The sequence below is a fragment of the Pezoporus occidentalis genome, unplaced genomic scaffold (genome assembly GCF_034315485.1).
Source record: "Pezoporus occidentalis ecotype Australia unplaced genomic scaffold, CSIRO_AGI_Poc_V1 ctg121, whole genome shotgun sequence".
Lineage (NCBI taxonomy): Eukaryota > Metazoa > Chordata > Aves > Psittaciformes > Psittacidae > Pezoporus > Pezoporus occidentalis.
Genome location: NW_026913006.1, coordinates 2480261 through 2492150, shown reverse-complemented (window position 1 = coordinate 2492150; position 11890 = coordinate 2480261). Strand labels below are relative to the sequence as shown.

General features: G+C 39.4%; 1 long non-coding RNA gene across 1 annotated transcript in view; it reads right to left on the bottom strand.

Annotated features, from left to right (window-relative positions):
• Positions 1–243: 243 nt before the first annotated feature.
• Positions 244–11890, bottom strand: part of LOC134157868 (uncharacterized) — a 75270-nt gene continuing 63623 nt past the window's right edge. Inside the window, exons 3-4 of the long non-coding RNA XR_009962499.1 lie at positions 5761–5898; positions 244–1382 (exon numbers count right to left, since the gene is read on the bottom strand). This is a non-coding gene — a long non-coding RNA (uncharacterized LOC134157868). The remainder of the gene's footprint in view (positions 1383–5760; positions 5899–11890) is intronic.

Here is an 11890-nt window from a genome sequence, read left to right as displayed (position 1 = left end):
TATTCTCCTGTAATACACATCATAAACTCCTGTCAGAATGAAACTGAATGCTAAAAACATCCCATAATAACTTTCACAGACCATTAAGGTTTAGTGCTACAGTGTGGGAGTTTATTACAAAGAGACCCTCTTAGAACAGCATCTACTTGAAGTTGGAGGTATTTCCCTACCCCACCCCCCCACCCAACCCCCAAGGCTTTGTTTTCTGTAAAGTTCTGACTTTGTTTATGTTCACATGCAGACTGTCTTAGCTTTGTGGTGGGTTTGTTACAGTGGTGTGAGGAATCCTGTAGGAATTCTGTTCCCAGGCTGTTAGTTTCCTTTCAGAGGAATCCGAGTATGTAAACTCTTAGCCTTTTTATCCCTCCTAGCTGTGGCAAACTAGTACCCCCCCATTTCCCTCCCGTTTTAGTAACAGCATTATCCAGCAGGATGAGGTATGGCTTTCCCTCCAGATGTCTTTCTTGCCACCCTGTACTGTTGAAACCGAGGATAATGCACACCCTTGCCTGAGGGATTATAAATGTAATGCCCTTAAGCAACATGCAGTTTATCTACAAAGCAATGCACTACTTGTGCCATAAAAATTTCTTATCACCCAATAGGAATATGCATTCAGATCCATTTATTTGACTCTCTGAAGGTATCAGGAGTTTGAGGAAGGATCCTAATACCTTGTGATTATGTCCCGGGACTGATTTTATCCTGGTATAATTCCACAGGCTCCCACGAATCTGTTTCAGACACATGTTGGGCAAGTGTGGAAGGATTGAGTGCAAGCACTTGCTCAAGCCAGAGTGATAGCAAAACGTGAGCTAGAGGCTTTGGCAGGAAAATCTATCATTCTCCATTGATAAAAAGTTTATGATTAATCACCAGCTTGATTACGTTACCCTTTAATTAAGTTTGTAAGTGCCAAAGAACAGGGACTTTGGTGTGTTTTTCCTTTGTTATCTCCTGACCATGGCTCTGCTGGTGTGATTTTATAGAATCATAGAATCATTTAGGTTGGAAAAGACCTTTAAGATCATCAACTCCAACCATTATAAAAGGTCTTGCATTGATTTCCCCTTACTGTTCCAACCTCAGGGGAACTAAGGTCATATAATTCCTTGCTGATGCTTCCACAGTTGAAACAATTTCAGTGGAAGCAAAAATGTATGTGAAAATATGTGTTGGTTTCATTTGTATCACAGGGTTACCATCCTCTATGTAGGATTCATTTCCCTGGAGCTCTCAGGAATCCACACAGTCATTGCACTTCCAGTCCTCAGTCCAGTGGAGCTGGCTGGAAAAGCCAGTCAGACATAGGTCTCATATGTTCCAGTGCATCTTCTTACTAGGAAAGCCAGATCCTCAACTCAGGCTGTATCTTCTCTCCTCTGATGAGAGAAGTTAACATAGTTAACATGCTCTTATTCACAAACATCTGTTCTTGAGAAACCTTCTCTGCTGTCTTTGCTTCCACGCTCATGGAGCCCAAGCAGCTTGAGGCCCTAGCTTTACTCATGGCATAGTTATCTGTTTGGCTCAGCTGATCAAGAACGAGATGGAACTGCATACAGGTATGCAATTTTGGACTAGTTTAAATGATATCATATAATAGTAAGGATAGTGATGATAATATCTTATGCTATAGATGAGAAAAATAAACTATTGTCTCAAAACATAAAATGTACCTGACAAGCGGTACAATGCAGCATTTATGTATTCAAGAGGGAGAATAGAAGTTACTTCACTCATTTTCATCCCATTCTCTGAGTCTTGTATTGCCTATGTGTTAAATCTGGGAGACAGAATCATCTACATGAGAAATGTGGTATGAAGCATCAAGTCAGACTGATAGAAGCTACAGCCTCTCACACAGCCCGTACCAAACAATAGTACTATCAGATGCAAGGAGGTTATAGACATAATGTAGTATATCAGTCTCAGCCAAGTATATTTGCAATGGTTTCCCACATCACTTAGCAGCTTGTTTAACATAGCAGGATTAACCAGTGGGCTCTGCAAGAATTTCTTACAATCAGTGTAAATAAAACAAAAGACCTAAAGGACTCTAGTGGAAGGCAAACATAGTGATGGACAGTAAGTGTGTGTTCATGCCTCTCCTGAAAGATGCCCACAGCTAACTTGGTTCCAAAGTATCATAAATTCATTGCTAATATTTCTTGTTTCAGTTCTGCCTGCATAATATTGTGGTCAGGTTTAGGAAAACAATCAGAAATCTTAAGTATTGAAGTCCTGTTTTACGTATGATGGAACTTTGCAAAGCCACACATTTTTTTCTCAGCCTGCACAAAATAATGAGTTATCTCTCTCTGATTTTCAGAAAAAGACTTGATCATGAAGTGATTGTAGCAAGATCTTTTGCTTGAGTCTGTAAAGACTTCATAAAATGTGACAGTTGATAAATTCCATACCTGGTATGCCAATTTACTTGGCATTAAATTCAAATAGAGTTCAAATAGCATGTTCTATGAAGCTTTTCACCTCCTTTTTTACCATGCACCTTTGCCTATTTACTGTTTTACAAGATTCAGCAATTGGTACTGGATTTGCAAACCATGCAAGTTAGAAAGTCTCTCTCTATTATCAAGATCAATGGTTTCCTCTCTTTCTAAATGCAAACTACTTTCTTTATCATGAAAATTTTACATTTACATAAATAGCCTTCCCAAAAGCTACCTAAGTGCTAAACAAAACTAAAAACAGAGTGAGAGGAAGTACAATGGGAACAAGTAACTGAAATGCAAACCCTGAATTCTTTCAGGAGGAGAATTTTGGAGGTGCTGAGCACCCCCAGGAGCTGCTTGCATTGATAAAATTTCAGCATCGAGGTGCAAAAGCATCCTTCAAGGCCTCTTAAAACAGCCCCTGTCAGCCTTCCTTCTTAGGTTAAAGTCCAAAGCTGATTCAACACAGTATCAAGCCACAAAACTTAGGTCATGGAGATGGAACAGCTAGCAGATGAAGATGACAGACAGCAGAAGTGTATCTTAGGTGAGAATTCTAGTTGCTTAAATGCTGTTAAATTAAATACTGCCTTCCCATATTTGAATCCTGAAAACCCAAAATATTCTTCCGCACGTTATGACACAGAGTGCTGATGCACAGTATGTCAGCAGTGATCTAATATTGAGAGACAAATACAGCTATTGTATTTATAAATGTTCGCTTTACAAAGCAAAGAACATTGTAACAACATATACTTAATGCTAGCATGACAGACTGCAATGTAATCAGTGTCTTGGATGAATTAAGAACACAAACAAAAACAGATTAGCTAACAACTAAATGGTATTTATCTTGCTTGACAGGGCTAGTTCAATAATGAGTCATTTTCTGATCTAATATCACTGCCATCTCTAGCATTGTGGGTAACTGTTACTGCTGAATGAAGTTCAAGCAACCCAAAGGCTGAAGAAGCAAAGGAGTCTTTGCTGAGAAGCAAAGAAGAAGCATGTCTGATGTGGTAGTATTAGCATTAGTCTTTCTGATCCCCAGTAGATGCAATATACCAATTAACTGCGCACCTCGCTGAGCCATGAAACTGGGGTCTCAGCCACCTGGGGTTATTACAGATCTCACGGGGCTTTTGTGATACCAGAATTGTTTTTCCAGGCAGGATCATAGATGAGGGCCTGACATACCCATCACCTAATCGGTCCTGATGGTGCTCTGCTGGCTGCTACATCTCTTACCTCCAGTGGCTGGGGTGAGAAGAGCAAAAACCTTGCTCTGCTTACCCCATTGGGCTCTTCCACTGGCTCTGAAAGCCCTGGGATGTAGCTGGAATTGGATGCAACCACCTTGATGAGCCCTGTCTTTATCTACCTTGTGGTGATGGCAGCTCACATAGCCAGCTCCCCAGACCTGCCTCCCAACTAGCTAGCACAAGTATTTGACAGCAGCATGACTGCAGCAGGCCAATGCTCAGGACAGGCTAGTAGCCCAGGTATTTACCCAGGGGCCTGGGTGGTTTTGATGGTCACACTATGCTCCATGCTGCAGCCAGCAATATCGAGCAGACCAGCTCAGGCATGTCTTTAGGAGCTGCATTACTGTGGGGACTTGAGCAGTGACATATCTGTTTGTTTGTTGGTAATCAATGGGGATGAGTAGGAAACTACCTCCAACTTGCTTCTTTAAGGATTAAAAGCAGTCTGCATTTACAATGGGGAGTAATTACCTTGTTTGAAAATAGTTGTCAACTTAATTTCAAATACCAAAACTTTGTGCTGAGGTCAATAGGGTTCCAGATGGAAACCTGCTATGGAAGACAACTATTCAAAGCAAGAATGAGCATGAATACTATTGGGCTTGGTTCTGATCAAGTTTACATTTGTTTAAAGGCCTAGCCCAAAGCCTGTGAAAGTCTTTTGACTGATGAAATAAATCAGCTAAAGTCAATGGGATTACCCTTCTGTCAGCCCAGTATGGGTGAGATCAAAACCCAGATCATTATCTTTTTGTGTTTTTCCTTTTTGCATATTGAGAGGGAGTCAGTGTGAAGGGCCATTGATTGTTTTGTAAAACAGCCTTTAAATTCAGTGGGAGTCTGCCTGCCTGTAGATGGTTGGCAGGATATGGCCCATAAAGCTACCTGGAGGCTGAAGATTCGTACCTCTAGATGTGCACTGCATCTGTTTGGTTCTGCTGCCAGAGGTAATCATACAGTTAATAGCGTTTGCATAGAGAGCCAACTGAGTGTGTGCAATGTGAGAGCCTAGCCAGGCATGAAAACATAAAATGAAATAAGTTAAACCACCACATTCTCTGGGGAAATGCTGATGGGGGACAGTTATCACTTACCACCTTGGTCTCTTGTTCTTTCATCAGAATCAATTAGTTAATTTTTTCTTTTTGTGCATGATGATGGTGATGCTTTAATGAAAAACAAGTCTATGGAAATACTGAACACCAGCAAGTCAGAAGAAGCAAAGGATGCAAAACTGCAGTTTTCCCATGGCCTGAAAATGACTCCCTCCCTGGCTTAGGGCAGCCACAGGTATGCTGTTAATTTTAAGTCCTCTTGCCAGAAGGCTATAAAATGTCTTTTCATCTTACGTTACGTAAGTATCCAACAAATAAGAAGACTGTTATTACAAAGGCAACCACACCGAAAAAAGGTTTCATTTACTCTGAAAACCTGCATTAAAGACTTCTGATGTCTCTGTGGGACTTGTAGGTTGATGAACACTGCTGGAGAGGAAATGCTATTGAATTATTTAATAAAAAAAGAAACGGTAAGTTTGATGCAGCACCAAACTGGGATGCTACTGGAAACCATGTGGTAAATCTTCTGTTAAACATAACAGTAATTTACTCACAAAGATTAGTTGCTGTATTCTTTCAGCATACCAGACAGCATTCTGGAAAATGGTAGCACCCTCTAATTAAACATTTTGGTGATCCTTCTGAACTAAGCAGAAGAGATCCATATATTACTGAAGGATTGAAAACTGTGAGGTGCGAAGTACATCTTACAATATGAAAACTGAGTATGAGGATGCTCAGGACTTGAGAGAAAGTGCTCAGCAGTCACAGGAAGGGTCTTCAAAATCACTGTTTCTTGTCATCAAAGAAATAATTCTGCTTGGCCTCATTGACTGCTCTATTGTTATTGTACACTTTGACACAAGTTTCTCCAGGAAAATAAAATATGGTTTTGTGCCAGTAAGATAAAGGCATTGTGAGAGTGAGATAAGGCATAGGAGGATGCCTCTGTGAAGGTGATTCAGCACATGTTCAGCATACCTTTTAGTAATGAAGGCACTCTTCCTGAAGTTGTTTAGTTGTATTATATTCTTGTACATCTTCACAAATTAATAGGCATTAGGTATATTTAAAATACATTTTAAGTCAGTTATTGTCCAGGCAGTAAGGCATCCTCACCTGCACAATTCACAGAAAAAAAAAAACAAACCAAACAATAGAAATCACCATGTGCATGTTGGTATCCTGCTTGTGAACCAGTATTGTCACAAGCAATATGCTTAGAAAGAACAGACCAGTCAACGAGTATGAACTGACTTACACAAAGCTAAAATTAGATCCGTTATCCTGGTTGAAGTTATTAAATTAACGAAACAAATACACTTTCTCAGTTAGTTATTTTTTGTTATACCATTGTGTATCTGAGACTGAGAGCTATCCATACCAAGCACTGCAAACGCATCCAGAAATAGCCCATTCTTTTAGGTCAAAACAACTGACAGTTATAGCTTCATCTTTTGGAAATAAGTCTCAAAAACTTACTTACGTAGCAAATACCTTAGCTAAGTTACTTTTGTCACCTTTAGCCTTTCTTGATTAGTTTCCTCTGCATTCCGTAGTTGCACCTATACAAGCAGAAACGGTGCTGCTTGTTGACTCCTACTATCTGCTGGAAAATAAAACCCCAAACCAGAAATACAGGGTATACAGTGCAAGGTGACTTGAGTCTGTTTTAAAAGAGACACCTTGCAGTGGCATCTTCAAGCCTTACAGACCTAAATCCAAGATGCTTGCTTTGGCCTTTCCCTACTTTCTGTCAACCTTGGTTCTTCCAAAATCAGTGGTAAAATGGTTATGGCTTTAAATTCATCTACAATTTCATATTCTCTCTCCAGAAAAGCAGTGCAGTAATGTAACTAGTGCATAGTTTCAAAGTTTCTTTCTCCCTTTCTCTGCAGGAAAAAAAAAAAAGTAAATCTCAGAAGAAAGCTGAAAATCATGAGGTTTCAAAAGTACTGTTCCTACATCTTTACCAAACAACCTCAAATTTGTGTTCCAGGCTTTGATAGATTCATTTTGTCGTTAATCAGCTCTACGTGTGGATTTGAGGAGGTTTGAAACATTGGCTTGAAGTAAATACCCTGTTCTTATAAGCTTAACTATGGAGTTACTTGTAATGATTTGGTAATGAAAATTTCCTTTTCCATCAGCTTAGCTATAAAATGTGACTTGAGTCCATCTGGAACTCCCACAAGTCAACATCCGTGCCCTCTTCCCAGCCATAACATTATTTGCTGCCTCTTTGCCAGATCGAAAGTTCTAGGAAAGGCCTAAATAACAAATTACAGAACAGTATATCAAACAATAATTTTTCCCAGAAAGCCACATGTCTGAAACAAAATCTATTTGAAGATAGCATGGATGTGTAATTTGAATAGATACTTATTTTCTAGTTCTAGAATATTTATTTACCTGAAACCCTGCAGCTTTAAGAACCATATTGTGAACTGAAATGAAGATTAACAACGTAATAGATGACCTGGACATCTCTTTTTGAAGCTTCCTGTTTGAGAATGTGAAAAAAAGTGTCCTCTGTGTTTGATGGGTGCAAGAACCAGGTTTCCAAGCATTGAAAGAGCCTCTAGAAACACAAGTGAGGTTTTGATCCCTGCCCCAAGTGTCATTCATCTTGTAAAGCTTTCTGGTTTTATTATTTTAAACAGGTCATCAGTAATGAGATGGGACACTGTAGATTTCAAAACAAACATCTCTACAAAACATTGAGCAAAACATTGCATTATTTCAAATGGAAATCATATATTGGCCCTGGATCCCTTGCAAATTTCCTAGCCTTTTGCCAGTCACCCTGATCTATAGCAGTAAGCAGGTAGCATGGAAGAGACCAGAGCTCTGGTTCCCAGGAGATCAATTCAGTGCTCAAGCCTGGGCCCTGAGTGCAGGGTTGGAGTTAGGGGCCTTCATCTCAGTTCGCCTCTCCCACATTCCCTGAGTTCCTAAAGCACGCCGTTGCCCCATGGATTGCATGATAACCCTGAATCCAGATTGCCACTGTGATGTCCTCAATAATGAAAATATCTTCCACTGAATGAAAACTATCTTCCATTTTCAGCTCTGTGTCAAATTAATGGTAAATTTGCAACTTGCTCAGGCTGATACAGTTCAGACTGTGTATTTGCCAGGTGAACAGGAACAGGGTAACTGATTTTTCTGTTTCCTGCATTTGAACACAGTGGAAATATGACCTGGGCCTTCTGTAATGTTATTTGCTGACACTCTTTCTTTAGGAAAGTAATTTGGGAAGAACAACAAAGAATTCTTCGATGAACTTCCTTACAGAAAACATTGTGGTTGTCTTGCCAGGTCTCGAAATTAAAAATGTGTTCCAGTCAAAAATGCCTATTCAGACTGACATCAAAGAGAAAAATGCAAGCAGGTCAAGAAGTTCAATTTCCATGGCACTTGCGTTTGTGATTCACATGTAGGGCGCAGTCATGACTTACATGCCCATTGGCAATAATGTAATAGAAGGCTAGTGTGAATAAAAAGAGAAATGAATCGAGGTAATAGAAACAGCCCAAATTCTGCATTCAGTTGGATGCGCGGAACTCATTGAAGTTGGGCAGTGTCACACAGAGCACAATCTGGTGGTCTTTCTCACAGCAGCATTTCCATGAATACATACCTCATGGAGTACCCTCAGCTTGGGCTGAGGTTTCCAAAAATGAGTAGCACTGTTTGGTAATATCAATCCATGATGCTTACAGGGGCTCCTTTTCACAGTCTAGGGACCAGGTCCCTTTAGTATTTCTCAGGCTGAACATACAAGATTACTCCTGAAAATCTGGGTTTCAGGGCATGTTTCTATAATCATTTGAGGTGTGCTTTCATAGCAGCTTTTTAACTTCTCCAAATCTCTAGTTAAGGTGAAGGACTATATCTTGAAGTAAGAAAGCAGGAGGTATGTAAACTTTTGAACGCTGCCTGCATATTCTCCTACTACTCCTTACTTGCTTTTCTGATGGGATGATCCAGCTAGGCATTACAGACTGTTGATAAATAGATTTTCAGCCCATTTCATTTAACCATTACTGCATTTCCATATCAAAGATTTTACACCTGGCATGCCCGAGCCTATTTTATTTGTAATCTTTTCTTAAATGAGAAGTTTGGAATGTTTTTTTCATTATGTATTTCATCTACAGTGCACTGCCTTCATGTTACTTTTTAAGATGAGATCTTATATGCTATCTCAAGTCATTCTACAACTCATTGGCTCTTATTTATTCTGGCCTCCTAATCTAACACAATTTCTATGTTGAAACTTGTTGCTATTTTTTTTCAAAGGATACACCATATGATGTTAAGCATGTGCTATATATCAAAGTGCAAATATAAACTAGTTGATAGTCTCTAGTCACACCCTGGATAGGTGTGGCGGTTGGGAATTTTTCACTTTCTGGCTGGAGATCAGAATGTGCTTAACATGGTTCCACATACAGATTCTTGCTTAGGAGACAACTGTTTGGGGTATTTTGGTTTTTGTTTTTCTCATGTATGTTTTTTGAAGGGTTGAGAGCTAAATAGTTGTACTGTGTCCAGAAACAGATTTTTACTTGTTTGGCTATATTTAGAGCTACAATCGGGAGATTTGAGGCTATGATAATCCACTGTCTTGCCTTCTTTATCACTTTGTGGATAAGAAGATGGCTGAGCTTAACTCTAGAGTCAGCCTAAGGCATGGTGCAGAGCTGCACTACTCCAAAAGAAACTCCAAGGAGGTAGTATGACTCAGAGAGCTGCAATTCCTTCCACAGTTCCTCCTTGTTCCAGCCAGAAGTAAGTTGCTTCAGTATTTGTGCTGCTAGACTAAAGCTTACTTCTATTCCTTGTGCTTACAAGCCTCAGCTTACAGAATAGAAAGAAGAGGGATAAGGGCCTGTGCCAGAACCAAGGCGTCACTAACCTGGGAAAGGGTGTTTTGCTGCCTTTGACACCTCAGTGGCCCAAGTGAGGCAGGGGCTGCTGTAGCACCATGTGGGGTTTCACTGTAACAATCACCTCATAGCCACCCCTTTATACTGGCTTTCTAGTCACTTTGCAGAGATGTACATGGCTGCCTATCTTATCAGGCGTCTTTTAACACCAAGAGCAATTCACAAACTATTGGACAGCTTTATACTGTTTCTTCCCTACAGAAATTGTTATATCATGCTGATTCCCTTGCTTAATTTTCATAGTCTTTCATTCAATAAGATGTAGTCACTACCAGGCTAATGTACAGCTCCCCAGACACTTCTGAATTGCCTCTCAGATAATCAGTTTCCCACTGACTTTTATTTTCCATAGTAATAGTTTGTTATACTCGGTGACTGGCAAAGGATTTGCAGGCAATAACTCTCTTGCCAAAACAGGAACACTAAGAAGGGTATTCATAGTGAAGTGTTCAAAATTAGTATTTCATCACTGGTAGTGCAACTCTACCAGTAAAGGGCCTGAGAACACCAGCTGATGTATGATCTATTTGCAGATAATGCACATGGCTGTTCAACTTCCTGACATTCTGCTCAGCATTAACATGCTTTGGGATAAAAAAATGGAAAATTCACAGCCTTGATTTTTTTAAAATATGCTTTTTCATGGATGGACAGCAGAGCAGAAATATTGTAGTACACAGAGACCTTCATTGTACTACATGGAGACCTCCAACTGAGCAGCATTTTAAAAGAATTTATAATACGACAGTAAAATACTATGTTAACTGAGACAGTGTCAAATGAGAGCATATGCTAAATACTTATGTGATGCACTGAGCCTGAAAGATAAAAAGGGTCAGGAAAACAGAGAGGAATTCATCCACATGCACATCAGCTAGACAATCCAGGTATGAATAAAACCTCAGTACCTGTTACTATACTCTACAGGATTACCAGGGAGAAGCTTTTAGGAAGTATCTTGCAATACAAAAAAAAAAAACCCAAAACAAACAAAAAAAAAACCAACAAAGAAAGGGATAAAAATCAACTTCATAAAATAGATCTGGCCTTCATATGGTGTTGAGCAGCAACAGACAGACATACATACACACTTACACTTCCTGCCTTAGTTATATCAGTTTCAAAAATAGCCTATGAAAGAAGATTCAGGCTATTGGACCAACTTCTGCTTTCAGTAAAGTGGGCTGAACACAGAGCTGAATTTATACCTCCATGTGTGATTTTGTGCCCTGACATGTAATGTTCATCCTCGTGCTTTGAGCTTTGAATGGCATCAGTACTAATTCACCTGAGTACCTGATGCAGATCTACAGAGAGATATAGAAACACTATTCATTTGAGCTGATCTTTATTCCTATGATGGAAATAAGGAATATAAAGGAAGGGTGCAGTTCAAATGTGCAAAAGTTGCTTTCATTTTGCATCAGTTTATTCAGGTATTTTTAAATAGGCTTAGTCAAAATAATCAGCTGAGCCTTTTTGACAACTTTGTAAGAAAGCCTTATGTGGTTGATTCTTAAATATCATCAGACAGCAGGCTGTGTCCAAGTGCACATTGTGGTCCCAGGTCACAGATAACTTCCTGTGTTGAAATGATGACTTGAGAGTGATATACTTGTAGAAAACAAAATATCATCTTCCAGTCCTGCTGTGTCTTGAAGTAACCTAGGAGAACTCTCTTTAGCTGGATGCCTGTGCTTAGCTAAAGTATTAGACACATTCAGGATGCATTAAACTCTTCAAAATTACTTGATGGTTTTGAGTTCACATCATCAGAAACACAGCAAAAGAACCTTCAGTGGATCAAATTATGTACCCTTTTGAATAGAAGTAAATTCAAATTAATTTTGTGAAGTTAAGTCAGAGGAGAATTTACTCTCCCTGGTAAATACTACTTTAATAAAACTGGCTGGATGATTCGCTGTGAACAGTTCAGAGAAAACGTTATCTGTATTTTGTATAGCCTTCCTTCTTCTTTTCTCCATATCCCTCTTTCTCTTCCTCATCCTCTTTTTAACCTTTCCCACCTTCCAATTCTATGCATGGAAAACCTAAAAACCTAAATGAAAGCATACGTGAGAAACAAATGATAGAATTAGGATTTTGGGCAGGATAAAACGAACCATTGCTGGAAGTGCAGAAGCTGATAAAATACC